This window comes from Lampetra fluviatilis, chromosome 63, assembly GCF_964198595.1.
Source record: "Lampetra fluviatilis chromosome 63, kcLamFluv1.1, whole genome shotgun sequence".
In the NCBI taxonomy this organism is placed as follows: domain Eukaryota; kingdom Metazoa; phylum Chordata; class Hyperoartia; order Petromyzontiformes; family Petromyzontidae; genus Lampetra; species Lampetra fluviatilis.
In genome coordinates, this window is record NC_136337.1 from 730,728 (window position 1) to 750,853 (window position 20,126).

Below are 20,126 nucleotides of genomic sequence, written 5' to 3' on the forward strand. Positions count from 1 at the left end.
AAGAACCAGTCGCATCTACATCTGTAGAACGTGAAGAACCAGTGGCATCTACATCTGTAGAACGTGAAGAACCAGTGGCATCTACATCTGTAGAACGTGAAGAACCAGTGGCATCTACATCTAGAATGTGAAGAACCAGTGGCATCTACATCTGCAGAACGTGAAGAACCAGTGGCATCTACATCTGCAGAACGTGAAGAACCAGTGGCATCTACATCTGCAGAACGTGAAAAACCAGTGGCATCTACATCTGCAGAAGATGAAGAACCAGTGGCAACTTCATCTGCAGAACATGAAGAACCAGTGGCATCTACATCTGCAGAACATGAAGAACCAGTGGCATCTACATCTGCAGAACGCGAAGAACCAGTGGCATCTACATCTGCAGAACACGAAGAACCAGTGGCATCTACATCTGCAGAACGCGAAGAACCAGTGGCATCTACATCTGCAGAACGCTAAGAACCAGTGGCATCTACATCTGCAGATCGTGAAGAACCAGTGGCATCTACATCTGCAGAACGCAAAGAACCAGTGACATCTACATCTGCAGAACGTGAAGAACCAGTGGCATCTACATCTGCAGAACGTGAAGAACCAGTGGCATCTACATCTGCAGAACGTGAAGAACCAGTGGCATCTACATCTGCAGAACGTGAAGAACCAGTGGCATCTACATCTGCAGAACGTGAAGAACCAGTGGCATCTACATCTGCAGAACGTGAAGAACCAGTGGCATCTACATCTGCAGAAGATGAAGAACCAGTGGCATCTACATCTGCAGAACGTGAAGAACCAGTGGCATCTACATCTGCAGAACGTGAAGAACCAGTGGCATCTACATCTGCAGAACGTGAAGAACTAGTGGCATCTACATCTGCAGAACGTGAAGAACCAGTGGCATCTACATCTGCAGAACGTGAAGAACCAGTGGCATCTACATCTGCAGAACGTGAAGAACCAGTGGCATCTACATCTGCAGAACGTGAAGAACCAGTGGCATCTACATCTGCAGAACGTGAAGAACCAGTGGCATCTACATCTGCAGAAGATGAAGAACCAGTGGCATCTACATCTGCAGAACGTGAAGAACCAGTGCCATCTACATCTGCAGAACGTGAAGAACCAGTGGCATCTACATCTGCAGAACGTGAAGAACCAGTGGCATCTACATCTGCAGAACGTGAAGAACCAGTGGCATCTACATCTGCAGAACGTGAAGAACCAGTGGCATCTACATCTGCAGAACGTGAAGAACCAGTGGCATCTACATCTGCAGAACGTGAAGAACCAGTGGCATCTACATCTGCAGAAGATGAAGAACCAGTGGCATCTACATCTGCAGAACGTGAAGAACCAGTGGCATCTACATCTGCAGAACGTGAAGAACCAGTGGCATCTATATCTGCAGAACATGAAGAACCAGTGGTATCTACATATGCAGAACGTGAAAAACCAGTGGCATCTACATCTGCAGAACGTAAAGAACCAGTCACATCTACATCTGTAGAACGTGAAGAACCAGTGGCATCTACATCTGCAGAACGTGAAGAACCAGTGGCATCTACATCTGCAGAACGTGAAGAACCAGTGGCATCTACATCTGCAGAACGTGAAGAACCAGTGGCATCTACATCTGCAGAACGTGAAGAACCAGTGGCATCTACATATGCAGCACGTGAAGAACCAGTGGCATCTACATCTGCAGAACGTGAAGAACCAGTGGCATCTACATCTGCAGAACGTGAAGAACCAGTCGCATCTACATCTGCAGAACGTGAAGAACCAGTGGCATCTACATCTGCAGAACGTGAAGAACCAGTGGCATCTACATATGCAGCACGTGAAGAACCAGTGGCATCTACATCTGCAGAACGTGAAGAACCAGTGGCATCTACATCTGAAGAACGTGAAGAACCAGTCGCATCTACATCTGTAGAACGTGAAGAACCAGTGGCATCTACATCTGTAGAACGTGAAGAACCAGTGGCATCTACATCTGTAGAACGTGAAGAACCAGTGGCATCTACATCTAGAATGTGAAGAACCAGTGGCATCTACATCTGCAGAACGTGAAGAACCAGTGGCATCTACATCTGCAGAACGTGAAGAACCAGTGGCATCTACATCTGCAGAACGTGAAAAACCAGTGGCATCTACATCTGCAGAAGATGAAGAACCAGTGGCAACTTCATCTGCAGAACATGAAGAACCAGTGGCATCTACATCTGCAGAACATGAAGAACCAGTGGCATCTACATCTGCAGAACGCGAAGAACCAGTGGCATCTACATCTGCAGAACGCGAAGAACCAGTGGCATCTACATCTGCAGAACACGAAGAACCAGTGGCATCTACATCTGCAGAACGCGAAGAACCAGTGGCATCTACATCTGCAGAACGCTAAGAACCAGTGGCATCTACATCTGCAGAACGTGAAGAACCAGTGGCATCTACATCTGCAGAACGCAAAGAACCAGTGACATCTACATCTGCAGAACGTGAAGAACCAGTGGCATCTACATCTGCAGAACGTGAAGAACCAGTGGCATCTACATCTGCAGAACGTGAAGAACCAGTGGCATCTACATCTGCAGAACGTGAAGAACCAGTGGCATCTACATCTGCAGAACGTGAAGAACCAGTGGCATCTACATCTGCAGAAGATGAAGAACCAGTGGCATCTACATCTGCAGAACGTGAAGAACCAGTGGCATCTACATCTGCAGAACGTGAAGAACCAGTGGCATCTACATCTGCAGAACGTGAAGAACTAGTGGCATCTACATCTGCAGAACGTGAAGAACCAGTGGCATCTACATCTGCAGAACGTGAAGAACCAGTGGCATCTACATCTGCAGAACGTGAAGAACCAGTGGCATCTACATCTGCAGAACGTGAAGAACCAGTGGCATCTACATCTGCAGAACGTGAAGAACCAGTGGCATCTACATCTGCAGAAGATGAAGAACCAGTGGCATCTACATCTGCAGAACGTGAAGAACCAGTGGCATCTACATCTGCAGAACGTGAAGAACCAGTGGCATCTACATCTGCAGAACGTGAAGAACCAGTGGCATCTACATCTGCAGAACGTGAAGAACCAGTGGCATCTACATCTGCAGAACGTGAAGAACCAGTGGCATCTACATCTGCAGAACGTGAAGAACCAGTGGCATCTCCAGGAGATTATCTAACTTTTAAAGCCATTCCCCGTGTTTAGTGTACATGCCGTACAACACGTTTGGAATCGACAGGAGTAAAGTTGGACTTGCAAACAATTCGATTTACAAACAAACCTCTGGAACCTAACTCGTTCATAAGTAGAGTCCCTGTACTATAAGGCGACGTTTCGGGTAATTGCCCTTCATGGCATAAATAAAATTGTGCAGTCAGGAAGACCCATTAAATAAATGTTACATTTCATCACACGATCTCTCATAACTTCATATCTCATCACTTTATCTCATAACTTTATCTCATAACTTAATCTCTCATAACTTGATCTCATAACTTTATCTCGTATCACTTTACATCATCACTTCATCTCATCACTTCATCTCATCACTTTATCTCTCATCACTTTATCTCGTAACTTTATCTCATAACTTGATCTCTCATCACTTGATCTCATAACTTCATCTCGTAACTGTATCTCTCAACCCTTTATCGCTCATCACCTTCTCTCACGCGATGCAGTTGCGTAAAGTTCCCGATGCGATTTGCAGGTATCCAGAATCGCGGATAGGTTGGCGAATGACAAAGGGAACGCAGTGCGGGCAGCCCTCGACTTACGAGCACCCGACTTAAGACCACCCACACTTACGAACCTATCATCCATGAAATATATGATTTTTTACGTTAACTTAAAACGCGAACCCGCACTTGCAAATCGACTGCGGAAATATTTTGTTCAGCTGAGCGATCCTCCGTGAGATGCAGTAGGTCAGCCTGATGCTGGGAGTAAGTGTTTGTGTGTGTGTGCTTTTAAATATACGGTAGACTCGATTATCCGCGTACTGTTTATCTGATTTTGCGGATTAACCACACACCTGAGATGTTCACATTAATTAACAACTCGTTGATTTTCCCTTAAGCCCAAATGAATACAGTAAAACCTTGGATTGCGAGCATAATTCGTTCTGGAAACATGTTTGTAATCCAAAACACTCGTATATCAAAGCACTCGTATATCAGTTGTGATCACGTGACGCTCGGCAAACAAAGCGTATACGTACTACTCGTCTTGCAAAACACTCGCAGACCAAGTTACTCGCAATCCGAGGGTTTACTGTAATCTCAAAACAGTTCTCCATTGTTATTCTAGTTAATGTTAATTACAAGTCACGTGCTTTAACCGAACAAATACCTTGCTCCGGTTAATCTGAAATCCACGCGATCGCCTCTACAGTACAGTAGTTGCATATCTCTGCTGTCCACTTAGTAGGCAGGAGCAGGAAAGCGTTATTATCACTGACCACGCGTATCGATCGTTCATTCGTCCATTTTTGGCACAGATATTCATGGAAAATGTTTCTTTTTGGATTCTTCGCGATTTTGAATTATCTGCACCCGTCCGTCCACCCCATCATTCGCGCGGAGAGTCTACTGGAGTACACTTTTGCATTCCAACTTACGATCCTTTCGACTTAAGAACGGGCCCCTCGGTAACAAATGGTGTTCGTAAGTCAAGTACTACCCGTACTGTATACACGAACAGCATAATTTATTCTCTTAAGGCCTCATGGTGTTGTTGTGGACGTGTTGAGTTGTGTTTTGGTTTTTGTTAGTCGTGCAACAAGACCGCTGCGCTCGCCACGTCCAGAGAGAATGGACCTGTGAGACAATTTTGCCAGAATCCAAGGTGATGAAAATTAATAATAGGTTTTTCTTTTTTGACGATAAAACAGGTGTTAAAGATGTTCAAACACCTTTTGTGAGGCATGAAGTCTGCATTAACCACACAGAGCACGTGTGCTAAATGCAGACTTGATGTCTCGCAGAAATTATCTATTTGGTTCCTTTTTTCCAGTATCAAAGTTCTCCGGTCTGACACTGGTGAGAGACAAGGCCAGAAAGGCTGTCTCTGGTGTAGGCCAATCCGTTTCAAACATAACGCCATATATTTCCAGAGGATGTTTTGTTTGCATGTTCACCACAAATACTGTGTGTGGTTAATGCAGTACTTGCAAAAGGTTTATATTTGGTGTTTGAGCATCTTAACACAACTCCTGTTTTATCGGCAGAAAGGGTAACAACCCCGTTCTTATTCGTCATCGTCAGAGAGCGAATCGTCCATGCGGCGAGGGCAGGCGAGGTATGGCTGACCGTGATCTTCGCTCGACCCCCCCCCATCCCCCCACCCCGACCCCCCACCTGACCCCCCGCTCCCACCCCCCGCTCCCACCCCCCGCTCCGACTCCCCGCTCCCACCCTCCGCTCCCACCCCCCGCTCCCACCCCCCCGCTCCCACCCCCGCTCCCACCCCCCGCTCCCACCCCCCCGCTCCCACCCCCCGCTCCCACCCCCCGCTCCCAACCCCCGCTCCGACTCCCCGCTCCCACCCTCCGCTCCCACCCCCCGCTCCCACCCCCCCGCTCCCACCCCCGCTCCCACCCCCCGCTCCCACCCCCCGCTCCCACCCCCCGCTCCCACCCCCCGCTCCGACTCCCCGCTCCCACCCCCCGCTCCAACTCCCCGCTCCCACCCTCCGCTCCCACCCCCCGCTCCCACCCCCCCGCTCCCACCCCTCGCCTGACCCCCCGCCCCGACCCCTCGCTCCCCAACTCCACGTCTCATCTCAGGGGGTCGCTGTGGCGCTGCACGCATGTCGCGATGTCGATAACGCGGGGCAACGTCGCACAGCCTTCTCTGCTTTCTCTGCGTTCAGTTTGTTGTCCTTCGCCTGCCGCCCTCCCCCCTGCGCACCTCCGATTAGCAAGGTTGGGGGTAAACTTGCATAAGGTGCGAAAGAAGTTCATCTATGCGTACAGCACGGGGTGTACACCCAAACTCTTTCGTGTGCTCAACCCCACGGGGTGGTGGTGGTAGTGGTGGTGGTGGTGTTTCTGCTGCACGTGGCTCAAGAAGAAGATAGAATAATGCAGGAGATGTTAACATGTTCAGACGCCACATAGACACCAATTCATAGGCGGAACTTGGATATTCATAGGCGGAGCTTGAATATTAATAGGCGGAGCTTGAATATTCATAGGCAGAGTTTGACTGACTTCTATATTTGGGGGGAGCAAGGGGTTCGCCTTGTCCCTCACATGAGGAATCGCGGGTTCATATAATTAATAGATTTTTTAAAATCTTTATTGTAACTATTTAAAATTAATGAATAAAGATGCCCATGATACAAGGCATCAAGTCAGCATTAGCCACACATACTCAGTGACGGATATAACACTTCAACAAATGTGCCGTCGGCAAGGCACGCATCGGCCTTGGGAGAGTGATTGATTTGTCCTGCACCGGAGAGGCGGCTTGCGGCTTTGGCCCCGCTAGCGGGCTGGAGACGCCACAAGGCGAGCGGCACCAAATGTAGTGCAGTGCAAACACCGACGCCATTCGTAGCTCGGAGTTGAGACAATTTTATCGACGGGACCATTTTTGTTGTTGTTGTTGTTACCATGAGCTCATGTGGTTAATGCCGACGTTGAAGATGCCTCACAATGATAATAATAATCATGTGTATCACGGGACCCTTTTCTTGCCAGTATCAAAGTATGAAAACATAAGAATATTGCATTTTTGTAAAATTTAAGAATGTTTTTCAATTATTGGTGTGTCTGTTTGGGCTTTTGGACACCTTAACACCTCGCGGATTGTTGCCAGAAAGAGTAAAAATACTTCTTTAAAAATGTCAAATCAAAGCTTGTGTCCGGGTTTTGGTTCGGGTGTCTTTGCCTTCGGGGCTTTTCCAGTGTTCCTCCTCCAGTTTGGCTGAAAAACCAAATCGCGCGGTGGGGCGCTTCCCCCACGACTTGACAACTTTATTTGATTCGGCTCCGTCGCTGGGTGGTGGAGGGTCACGGTTTAACAATTGGCATTATATACAGGGGACTCCTCTACTTACAAACATTCGACTTATGAACTTTCAGAGATATGAACAAACCTGGTCAGTATGTCTAGTTGCAGCTGTTCAACTTCCACACAAGAGATGGTGGTGGTGGCATCTACATCTGCAGAACGTGAAGAACCAGTGGCATCGACATCTGCAGAACATGAAGAACGAGTGGCATCTACATCTGCAGAACATGAAGAACCAGTGGCATCTACATCTGCAGAACATGAAGAACCAGTGGCATCTACAACTGCAGAACGTGAAGCACCAGTGGCATCTACAACTGCAGAACGTGAAGAACCAGTGGCATCTACATCTGCAGAACGTGAAGAACCAGTGGCATCTACATCTGCAGAACGTGAAGAACCAGTGGCATCTGCATCTGCAGAACGTGAAGAACCAGTGGCATCTGCATCTGCAGAACGTGAAGAACCAGTGGCATCTACATCTGCAGAACGTGAAGAACCAGTGGCATCTACATCTGCAGAACGCAAAGAACCAGTGGCATCTAAATCTGCAGAACGTGAAGAACCAGTGGCATCTACATCTGTAGAATGTGAATAACCAGTGACATCTACAGCTGCAGAACATAAATAACCGGTGGCGTCTACATCTCCAGGAGATGATACAACTTTTAAAGCCATTCCCCGTGTTTAGTGTACACGCCATACAAGATGTTTGGAATCGACAGGAGTAAAGTTGGGACTTACAAACAAACCGACTTACGAACAGACCTCTGGAATATAGCTCATTCGTAAGTAGAGGAGTCCCTGTAAACCTACACTACCCCGCAAAACTGCGCCCCAGTTCCTATAAGGACTGCCACTTCGCGATGTTACTTATTGAAGACTACCGCCGGTATTCGGTGCATCTTGGGGTCGCTCTTGAATTATCTAGTTTGGTTTTATTTTGGTCTACGTCACCGATAATATAATTGAACGAAAAAAACGGCTGCTCTTGTTATTTTAGTTTTTTTTGCCGAACCCCCCCGCCACCGCCCCCCCCCATGTCCCCCCCACCCCCTGACCTCCACGATCCAAGCCAGATTGAACGAACTGGCAAAGTTAGCAGCCGGGCGAGTCGCTGCTAGGCACGGCGGCCGATGGCTCCGAGACTGACGGGCGAGAGTGGCGGCCAGAGGCTTGGAACACGCCTTTAGGGGAACCACCACCGTGGAGACGGAGCGACGCAATCGAGAGAGGCGGGGGCGGGGGGGCAGATGAGTGGACATTTTTTTTTAGTTTTGTCATCGCGAGACCCGTGGGGAGCGGTGGCAGCTTGCGAGGGCCCCTCGTCCGGCGGCGGATAGAGCGTGACCTATGGCAATGCCGTGCGGTATATTTTTGGCAGTCCCCTGGTGGCCGGAGGCTGAGACAGTGCTGCTGCTGCTGCTTGCCGCTACGACCACGTCACCCGCATTGCGCTTTTTTATTTTCATTCTTGCGGTTACCGCATATCCGTTTCGCGTGGTTGGCTACGTACGGTGGCGAAAGAAGTTGAACGTACACGCGAGCATGCGTTTAAAGGACCCTTTGTGTTATCGTCGTTGTCATCGTTGCCAATGTTACGGTCAGTCTGCTCGTTTACCCAAGAAAGCCTCGCCGTGTCTCGCAACTCGCTTTCAGGAGGGGGTCTGGGGGGGGGTCCTGCCAAGTTGTTCGCAGTAGGGGGACGCGACAATTTCCGATGTACAATCCCCACCGCGTAATCGGTGGGCGTGCAGCAATTCTTTACATTTGGCAAAAAAATCTGGACCGTGACCTCGGTGGTGCACGACGCCATCGCGGGATCTTGTAATACGGGGAATGCGCAGCGGTTGCTATTGACGGGGGAAGGGAGGGGAGGCGGAATGGGGGGGGGGGGTGATGGGGCGGCCTGCCGGATCCCAACCGCGAACCGGTGCAACAACCAAGCGTGCTGCATCTTGCCTTAAACACCGCCCCCCCCCCCCCCCTGCTTCCCTGCCCCCTCCCACCGATGGTGAGCACGTTAAAGAGTCGACCAGGTCGCCGGTAAACCCCCTCCCCTCCCCCCAGTGCACCGTAACCCCAGCGTTCATCCCAGCACTCGTGCGTTCACGCCGTCGCTGTTGCCTTGGCGCACGGAACGAGCTTGGAGCGTGTGCGTGGAGTGAGCGTGGAGCGAGCTATGAAGCTCTTTAAACCACCAATGCGCAGGACAATTCCACACCACGTCAACTGCTGGTGTGGGGTGGGGGCGGTTGTTGTTGTTTGTCCATACTTCACCACGCTGGTCTCGGCACGGGCGGGTCCGTCGTCGGCCAGGGCCGAGCCCAGGGGGTGGGGAGGTTGAGGCTCTCGGCTCGCCACCGACCGGGAATCGAAACGCGGGTCGCTGGGTTCGCAACAGGCACAGCGCGTGATCCACTCCCCACCGCCTCCTCCTCCGCCTCCACTCCAGAAACACAAATTGCTCTCCCCCCTCGCCGCGTCAGCACGAGCATCTTCGGGTCGAGACGCCCTCTGCGTTGGGTTCGATGACCCCCGCCCCCATCGCTACCTCCCCCACCCACCCAATCGCCCCACCCCCCTCAAAGCAAATTGCACTCGGCAAATGGTGTTCGTGATGGTAATGCCGATGCTGGCGACGGGGGACGATGCCGACAATTCTAACCGTTGCTGCTGCCCGCCATGACGCCGCCGCCCGCTCTAACACCACCGCCCACTCTAACGCCTCCACCCGCTCTAACGCCACCGCCCACTCTAACGCCTCCACCCGCTCTAACACCACCACCCGCTCTAACACCACCGCCCACTCTAACACCACCGCCCGCTCTAACACCACCGCCCACTCCAACGCCTCCACCCGCTCTAACACCACCACCCGCTCTAACACCACCGCCCACTCTAACACCACCGCCCGCTCTAACACCACCGCCCGCTCTAACACCACCGCCCGCTCTAACGCCACCGCCCGCTCTAACGCCTCCACCCGCTCTAACACCACCGCCCACTCTAACGCCTCCACCCGCTCTAACACCACCGCCCGCTCTAACGCCTCCACCCGCTCTAACACCACCGCCCGCTCTAACACCACCGCCCGCTCTAACACCACCGCCCGCTCTAACGCCACCGCCCGCTCTAACGCCTCCACCCACTCTAACGCCACCGCCCGCTCTAACGCCTCCACCCGCTCTAACACCACCGCCCGCTCTAACACCACCGCCCGCTCTAACACCACCGCCCGCTCTAACACCACCGCCCGCTCTAACGCCACCGCCCGCTCTAACGCCTCCACCCGCTCTAACACCACCGCCCACTCTAACGCCTCCACCTGCTCTAACGCCTCCACCCGCTCTAACGCCTCCACCCGCTCTAACGCCTCCACCCGCTCTAACGCCTCCACCCGCTCTAACGCCTCCACCCGCTCTAACACCACCGCCCGCTCTAACACCACCGCCCACTCTAACGCCTCCACCCCGCTCTAACGCCTCCACCCGCTCTAACGCCTCCACCCGCTCTAACACCACCGCCCGCTCTAACGCCTCCACCCGCTCTAACACCACCGCCCGCTCTAACACCACCGCCCGCTCTAACGCCTCCACCCGCTCTAACACCACCGCCCACTCTAACGCCTCCACCTGCTCTAACACCGCCCACTCTAACGCCTCCACCCGCTCTAACACCACCGCCCACTCTAACGCCTCCACCTGCTCTAACACCGCCCGCTCTAACGCCTCCACCCGCTCTAACACCACCGCCCACTCTAACACCACCGCCCGCTCTAACACCACCGCCTGCTCTAACGCCACCCGCTCTAACATCACCACCCGCTCTAACACCACCGCCCGCTCTAACGCCACCCGCTCTAACATCACCACCCGCTCTAACGCCTCCGCCAGCTTTAATGTCCCCCCCCCCCCCTCCCATGTGTTTCGATTTGACCACAAGACACCGATGGTATTTTGGACAGAAAATCAAGAGAATTGAAATCCCACGTGTTTCTCCCTAAGGCAAGATGATCATCATATTAATAATGTGCTAGGCATAGTGCCGAATCTGAAGCCATTGGTTGCGTAGATTTACTATATGCAGCAGAATAACCTCTTATCTGTGACGACGTTGGATGGTGGGGCGAGCGCGTCCCTGACAGTGGCAGTGTGTGGGAGCCATGCTTCATCCACTGCTTGATGCCCCCCCCCCCCCCAGAGGAACGCAGATATCCGAAACAGACGTCGCTACCCGAGTGACAGAAGCCTCGGGTGCACAGTGGTAAGTGCGGTGATGGTCGTGGTGGTGATGTATGTTGTCATGTTTGTGTGTGATGGTGGTGGTGTGGTGATCGTTATAATGGTGGTAATTGTTCTGGTGATTGTGATCCATGCTGGCGGTAGTGATGGTGGCAGACGTGATTGCGGTGATTATGGTAGTGATGGTGCTGTCGGTAGTGATGGTGGTGATGGCGACAGTGATGGCGTGAGTACTGATGGTAATCATGCTGACAGGTGTGATGATGACGGTAGTGATTGCGGTCATTATGGTAGTGATGGTGATGGCGGCAGTGATGGTGATTGTGATGATGCTAGTACTCATGCGAGTAGTGCTGACAGTAGTGATGATGGTGATAGTGGTGGAGGTGATTATGGTGGTGGTAATGGTGATAATTGTGTTGGTATTGGTGATGAGGAGGATGATGATGGCGGTAATGATGGGGGCGGTAGCGGTCATGCTGGCGATGGCGGCTGCTGCTGCCTCCACCACCGCCGCTGCTCCCGTTTTGGGAATGGCAGTCGGCTGCAGTCGGACAGTCGGGGGGTTGGTTAAAAATAGCCGACCAGCAGCGAGAGTCGAGGGCACGCGGCACGCACGCGCTGCTGCAGGCCGTGGCAAGTGGGAGGAAATCTGCGGAAGCGCAGATAACTTTGTTTTAACCGCATCAGCGCAGAGTGCCGGTAACGGTCGGACCCGAGCCGTCGCTCCCTTGACCTTCCACGCCGTGTGTCCGGATGAGATCACGTGCCCCCCCCCCCGCCGCGTCCCGGTTCAAATTTTGAGATGCCCGACCGTCACTCTCTCTTCCTTCTTTCCTCCACTGTTTTCTCTCTAACCGTTCCCTCTCTCTCCCTCACTGTTCTCTCTCTCCGTTCTGTCTCTCCTCTGCTTCTCTTTCCTGCCTCGGGTGATCACCACGTTCTTCCTTTCCACCGATCCGCTCGTCCGTTTCCCGTTCGCAAGATTGCGACCCTTCCGGAACTGGACACCCTTGGGGAAAAAAAGAGCGTTATAGCTCATCGAATTGATCCGGTATGAATGGAGATTCTGATTCCATACACACACACACTCTTGGTTTGTTGAAAATCATCGTGAAAATAAAAAAAATCCAAAGAATAACTGACATGCCGATGCATCGCCCTAAAAAAAAAGACTGGTTGCTGAACTGCCAGACAAAGGCGTCCGATATGAGATTTGGCCTCACGGTATGAAGGATGGGCGATCGGAGTGGGCTGGAGGGGGCCACGGGGGAGGGTGGTGGAGGGTGGGGGGGATACCCTCACGGTCTTCACTCGCGTGAGGTGGCGACCGGTGGCTTGAGGCCGTAGCCAATGAAGGTTTAGCCGGAATCGATGGCGCACCCCTCCGGTAGGAGATATACGGGGTCTTTAATAGGAGATAGACGGGGGCTTTACCAGGAGATAGATGGGGCTTTAATAGGAGCTAGACGGGGCTTTAGTAGGAGATAGACGGGGGCTTTACCAGGAGATAGATGGGGCTTTAATAGGAGCTAGACGGGACTTTAGTAGGAGATAGACGGGGTTTTAATAGGAGCTAGACGGGGCTTTAATAGGAGATAGATGGGGCTTTAATAGGAGCTAGACGGGGCTTTAATAGGAGATAGATGGGGCTTTAATAGGAGCTAGACGGGACTTTAATAGGAGATGGATGGGGCTTTAATAGGAGCTAGACGGGGCTTTAATAGTAGCTAGACGGGGCTTTCATAGGAGATATACAGGGTTTTAATAGGAGATAGACGGGGGCTTTAATAGGAGCTAGACGGGGCTTTAATAGGAGATAGACGGGGCTTTAATAGGAGATAGATGGGGGCTTTAATAGGAGCTAGACGGGGCTTTAATAGGAGATAGACGGGGGCTTTAATAGGAGATAGACGGGGCTTTAATAGGAGATAGACGGGGGCTTTAATAGGAGATAGACGGGGCTTTAATAGGAGATAGACGGGGGCTTTAATAGGAGATAGACGGGGGCTTTAATAGGAGATATATGGGGGCTTTAATAGGAGATATATGGGGGCTTTAATAGGAGATATATGGGGGCTTTAATAGGAGATGGATGGGGGCTTTAATAGGAGATGGATGGGGGCTTTAATAGGAGATGGATGGGGGCTTTAATAGGAGATGGATGGGGGCTTTAATAGGAGATGGATGGGGGCTTTAATAGGAGACAGACGGGACTTTAATAGGAGATAGACGGGGCTTTAATAGGAGACAGACGGGGCTTTAATAGGAGATAGACGGGGCCTTAATGCCGTCGCGAGGGAGGGGAGTCGGAGAGAGGGGCAAGTGCGATACTTTATGGCAACGTTCGCCCGCGACGGTTGCCTTAATATGCTTGTGGCAATCTGTTTTATGGCGGAGCGCATGCCAGGGCCGATTGCCAGTTCCATTGTTGAGAGAAAAAAACTGAATTCGTCCCGTTTCTGTTCGTCCTCTTTTCACATTTTTATCTTTCCTCTACTTCCGCTGCCGCTGTGGGTTGACGTCGCTTTATCGGGCGGCGACTGTTTTCATTCCTCGCGAAACCCCTAAAGTCCGGCCGTGGCTCTTGCGTAAATATCCTCGCACGCACACCCCCCCCAACCCCCCCCCCCCCGATATCGTCGTCGCCTCCCGTCCGACCGTCCGCTTTGACGGTATCCGTGACGCGTCCGTCGGCCCGTCGGTCCGGTGCTCCGTGCCTTGTCGGGGACTGGGGGCCGGGTCGTCCGATTCGTACCGAAGAGAAGAGAGCCCAAGTGGCAAGCGGGATGCGGTGCGAGCGCGCTCGCTCGCACCGCTCGAGTGAATTTGTACACACGCGCCCGAGAGAGAGAAAGAGAGAGAGAGCGAGGGCGAGAGAGAAAAGCTGGCAGCACCAGTGCCAGGATTGTTAAATCACATGATCCTTCCCAGCAGGCATTGCTGCAGCAAGACCAATTTTGTTTTGGTTCTTCTCTCTCCAATGTCCTGTTTTGTTTGTTTCCCCCCTCTCTCCCATTCCTCTCCTCCTCCCCTCGTCGCGAGGAAGTTCAGACGACCCGAATGCCGCCGCTCAAGTGATGCGCTCTGAAAAAACGGAGAAAGGGGAGGAAGGAAAAAAATCCTCAATTGACAGCAGCAGCCCGGCGTGCCCTTGCCCGGGCTTGCGGCGGTATGGAGAGAGAGAGAGAGAGGCTGGCGGGCGAGCGGGCGGGCGAGCGGGCGGGCGACACACGTCTCGGGTAAGAGAAGCCGCGCGGCGCTCCGAGACTAAACCTGCGTCGGGCGGCAGCATCGCCGCACGCGAAGAATGTAGGTCAGGGGGAAGGAGGCGCGAGGGTGTTAAAAAAAACCCGGCAGAAGCGGCGGCGGCTGCGGCTGCTGCGGCATCGCAGATCGCGCGGGGCGAGGATGTCTCGGCGGTGACGGCGGTGGCATCGGCAGAGAGTGGCGACTTGGTATTTGCGAGCGGTGAGCGAGATATCAGGAGCGCAGGCATCGGGCGATTCGCGCGCTGGAATTCGCCCACCCCCCCCCTTGGCGGTTTGGCGTTCTCTTTGACGTTGTTGTTCGTTCGGGTTTGTGCGTGCGCGTGTTTTTGTTGTTGTCGCCATCGTCGTCATCGTCGTCTCCTCTTCTCTCTCCTCCAATTTGAGTTGCGCGGGAATGATGCGAGCCGTGCCCCGCAAGGACCCTGCGGCGATGTCGCTCGCTCCGAGCCGCTCCGCACGGACCCCGTCGCTAGAAGCCCCGCCGTCGTCGTCGTGCCCACCGTCACGCTGAGCCGGCCAGGAGAATAATAATAATAAAAACTGACGGCTTCGGAATCTGCCCGCCACGAAGCCGGTTGCGCCGTCGCAACGCGTGCTGTTGGGAAGATGCAGGTTCGGCGCGGGCCGTCGGTCGGTTGGGTTGTTTCTCTTTTGGGATGTTTTTAATTTCCGTGCCCTCGTTGCGCGTCGGCTAGAGAATCCCCCCGCCCCCCACATACCGCCGCGGTGATTACCGTGCTGGCCATTTATGAAATGCGTACGTACGCGCGCACGTGTACGCATATGTGCGTGCGTATGTACGTGCGCACGTGTGTGCGTATCTTCGTGCACGTACGCGTCGTTGCGTCCAGGTGCAATCGCACGACGTGCACAGTGCTGCTTCCAATGCCGGCGGTCGTCCGTTCAACTCAGGGGTGTAAAATAAATAATTTGAGCTGGCTCAGCGACGACGGTGCCAACCAGTGATGGCGTGGGCGGCTTGCAGCGCTGCTGGCGTTTTCGGGTGCTGTCAGTGCCTACCCTAGGAGGGGAATTTAAATATTCATGAGACATTTGCCTCTTGCTGGGGTGGTGGTGGTGGTGGTATGCAATCGAGGGGTACCGCACCGGCTCTTCCTCACCGCCCCCCCCCCTTCACCACCACCGCATCCTCCTCTCTCTCTCCCTCTCTCAGCCGTCAAGAAAAAAAAACATTGTTTACTTATTTGTGTGTTTCTATTCCCGTGCGTCGGCAGAAACGACGCCGCTCGTTAATGACATTTTAATTACGTCGCGATTTACTGCGCGTTAAGCTGATGCGCGGCGGGCAAAAAAAAAACTTGGGGGGAGTCATTAATGTCCCTTTGTGAAGTCGTGCACGGGAGCGGCATTAGCATATTAATGTACGCAACAGTCGGGCGCGTTTAGGCGCGACCGCCAAATGCGCCGTTAAACATCAGATGGTCGTTTAAGCTCGCCGCTCTGACGACTGCAGGACAACCGTTGAACACATCGTGGGTAACGGGCGACGAGCGACGTGGACGGCGTCGAGCGAGCGAGCTGCCGTAGGCCGTGGGGCGAGTCCTTGGGATTCGTTGAGGCTGCCCTCGATGAATATTTGTCAAATATCGCCAGGGCTTAATTTTGTCCGGATCCCTGGTGGACTGGAGTGGGTGCAGCACGGGGCACAGGTTGCTGAGGAAATGGAGTCTGCCTCGGTAGGCTGCGATCACAAATCACTCCGTAATTCCGTCAAAAAGTATCTTGCAACACCACGTCTATTACCACCCTGAAGAGGAAGAATGGTCATCTGATCTCTGACCCCCCATGTGATTTCAGGCTGGGTCGGTCCTGCACAGATATCATATTCTCTGCCATTCTGCTGAAGCGGAGGTGTAGAGAATTCCAACGGGACCTGCCCTACATCACTGCTTTATTGACCTGGTCAAGGCCTTTGATATAATCAGCAGGCCAGAGCTCTGGGTTATTGCCACTTAGAGATGGGGACTTACCCATCTGCTCCACCTAAAGTAAGCACCTGGTTGGGTATTTTATGTCCTCAAATGCTCCACCTCCTCAACTCCCCATGAATGACAGGGCAGTTGTGGAGAGAGTTGGCGCGACGTCGACGGGAACGGAAAATTCTGACGCCGCTGTCATCGTTATCGTCGTTATTGGCCATGGTCTCCCCCCCTCCTTCCACGCCCCCCACCCCACCACTACCGCCTCTGGGTTAACAGAGGTGGTGGTGGTGGGGGGTAGAGGGTTACCAAATAAGCTGCAACCTCCGTTCAACCTCTAGTCCCTCACGCTGACCTTGAACCTCTGACCTTGAACTTCTAGTCCCATGCGCTGACCTCGTCGCCAAGGCAGCGTCGCTTCTCTGCGTGGAGTTTGTGCGTCCTCTCCTCTCCTCCTCTCGCTCTCTCGGGCCCCCTGTTCTGCGTGGGTTTCCTCCTGCTCCTCCTCCTTCGCATAGCTAGAACAATAACCGCCCCCCCCCCCGTACTATCGTATTGACCACAACTTCACCCCCCCCCCAACCCGCCAAATTCTGGCGAAAATAATTGTGAGGCGGGATCGCACGCAGCATCATCAGCAGCAGCATCAGAAGCATCATCAGAAGCATCATCAGAAGCATCATCAGAAGCATCATCAGAAGCATCAGAAGCATCAGCACCATCATCAGCAGCAGCATCAGCAGCAGCATCATCAGCAGCATCATCAGAAGCATCAGCACCATCAGCAGCAGCATCATCAGCAGCATCATCAGAAGCATCAGCACCATCAGCAGCAGCATCATCAGCAGCATCATCAGAAGCATCAGCACCATCAGAAGCAGCATCAGAAGCATCGGCACCATCATCAGCAGCAGCATCATCAGCAGCAGCATCAGCAGCATCAGCAGTATCAGCAGCAGCATCATCAGAAGCAGCATCAGAAGCATCAGCACCATCATCAGCAGCAGCAGCATCAGCAGCAGCATCAGCAGCAGCATCATCAGCAGCAGCATCAGCAGCATCGGCAGCATCATCAGCAGCATCATCAGAAGCAGCATCAGAAGCATCAGCACCATCATCAGCAGCAGCATCAGCAGCAGCATCATCAGAAGCAGCATCAGAAGCATCAGCACCATCATCAGCAGCAGCATCAGCAGCAGCATCATCAGCAGCAGCATCAGCAGCATCAGCAGTAGCATCATCAGAAGCAGCATCAGAAGCAACAGCATCAGAAGCAGCATCATCAGAAGCAGCATCAGAAGCAACAGCATCATCAGCAGCAGCATCATCAGAAGCAGCATCAGAAGCATCAGCACCATCATCAGCAGCAGCATCAGAAGCATCAGCAGCAGCATCATCAGAAGCATCATCAGAAGCAGCAGCAGCATCAGCAGCAGCATCAGAAGCATCATCAGCAGCAGCATCATCAGCAGCAGCATCGCTAAAAAAACTTGTCAAGACCCTCCTGAGAAAAAGTCTTGAGGCTCGGTGAGGCCTTCCTGAGGTAATGGAGCAAAATAAAACAAAGAAGTGATGACCTCGTGGTTAAAAGCGGTGAGGCGGCTACGAGATGGAAGAACAGCAATGGATTCATGAATCTATCTGTGTGGTGCTTGGCGTGTTATCCCCTTCTATGGGGGGGGGAGGGGGGGGGCATTCTCCATCCATTTAATTGGCCAAACATCCCAAGGCGGGGGACCCTTTTAGACAACGAGTCTTGAGGGCCATTGAGATACTGCCGGACGAATCGGATAGACCTTTAATTCTCACGGGATATTTCCTTGCTCGCTGGCAAGGCTGGGGGACAGTAGTCACGTGGCCCATCACAGCCATAGCTTAGGGACATCGCACCGCCCTGTTTATGTTATTATCTTATTATCACCTTCTCCTTGGCCCCTTCTTAATTGTCTACGTATTGGATGCGGCGTGGGCGCATGCGCGTGGCCGGGGCGTGGAAATATTTTGCCCGTCGCCGGCCCGGACTGACCCCGGCGGCCGGATTGAAATCCGAACCGGTTCTGAATGCCTTGTCCGACCCGGGCGGTGAGGTACGGTCGTGCGTTGACGCGCGCGAGGTGGAGCCCATCACTACATGTGGTTAATGCAATGACACGATTCCTGGTTAAAGGTTTCTGTTCGGTGTTTTAACATCTTAATACAACTGCTGTATTGCCAGAAAGGATAACGCCTATCCCCATACGGTTTACCCCGTATTCTTGAACAGGGAAATCGAGTTTTCAGGTCCATACGGCGTGCAGCCGTTTCAATATGGACTTTGTCGGATGAACGTTAATACTTATAAGGGCACAGGGTGACCAATAAGGTCTGAATTGGTCTGTAATAAGGTAGGCGCGGATGAGGGGTTGCCAGGTGTATAGTAGTGTAGTGTGTAGCAGTATAGTGTATAGTATAGTAGTGTAGTGTATAGTAGTGTAGTGTAAAGTAGTGTATAGTGGTGTATAGTAGTGTAGTGTATAGTGTAGTGTATTGTAGTGTGGTGTATAGTCGTGTATAGTGTATAGTAGTTTATAGTAGTGTAGTGTATAGTAGTGTATTGTGTAGTGTATAGTCTAGTGTATAGTAGTGTAGTGTATAGTAGTGTAATGTTCTTGGAGGGAGATGGAGTCTTCGTAGAGGCAACACGCTTTATTTCACCAAACAGTTTACACTAATCCCTAACACAAAGGGGTAATGGCCCCTTTCACCCACAACCTGGGGAGGTACAGCCTCTGGGCTATCATACCTACGACTCTCCCTACTTCAGCCCTCCGGCTAGCTAAACCTAGGGGAGGCTGACCCACCGCTGGCCCGGTGGGTCCCTGACCACTGGCCCGTCCGGACCTGGCCTCCCTCACAAGGGCATCAGGCCGAGGGAACCTCAGGGTCCTAACCCCACGACCGCTGGCACCGCACTGAGCCCCGGCCCTTAGAATGACGTCGGCGGCTTGGGGTCCAGGGTCTTCTTCTTCTTCAGGCGGCTTCTGGCTTCGGCTTGAGGCGGACTGCCTCGCGCTCTCAGGGACCCGCCTTATATACTCTTTCTCCCTGAGGGGCGGGGCTCTGGGGGATCGTAGCTCCTGTCAGCCCCCTCCCCTCAGAGGGGTTCCAACTGCCGTTGGCCCGACCGGTCCGAACCGGTTTCTACCCCTCCCCCTGGTTGTGACGCGTGTGTGTCAATCATGACCACCACAGTAGTGTATAGTAATGTAGTGTGTAGTGTATAGTAGTGTAGTGTATAGTAGTGTATAGCAGTGTAGCAGAGGTGGGACAAAGTCATTGTTATGCAAGTCCAAGTCGAGTCGCAAGTCATCAAATTCATGACTCGAGTCTGACTCGAGTCCAAGTCACATGACTCGAGTCCACATCTCATAGGTGGGACAAAGTCATTGTTATGCAAGTCCAAGTCGAGTCGCAAGTCATCAAATTCATGACTCGAGTCTGACTCGAGTCCAAGTCACATGACTCGAGTCCACACCTCTGCAGTGTAGTGTATAGTAGTGTAGTGTATAGCAGTGTAGTGTATAGCAATGTAGTGTATTGTGTATTGTAGTGTATAGTAATGCAGTGTAAAGTAGTGTATAGTAGTGTAGTGTATA

At 52.6% G+C, this 20,126-nt stretch overlaps 1 protein-coding gene across 8 annotated transcripts in view; it reads left to right on the forward strand.

Moving 5' to 3' along the window:
• Positions 1-20,126, forward strand: part of LOC144951707 (uncharacterized) — a 37,605-nt gene that overhangs the window by 6,798 nt on the left and 10,681 nt on the right. For 2 of the 8 annotated variants that reach the window (XM_078882026.1, XM_078882027.1), the window contains exon 2: positions 14,334-14,521. The exons of 1 other annotated variant lie outside the window; for it this stretch is intronic. The gene's annotated coding sequence lies outside the window, so the exon portion shown is untranslated. 5 more of the 8 variants (XM_078882023.1, XM_078882022.1, XM_078882025.1 and 2 more) reach the window with 5 other exon arrangements.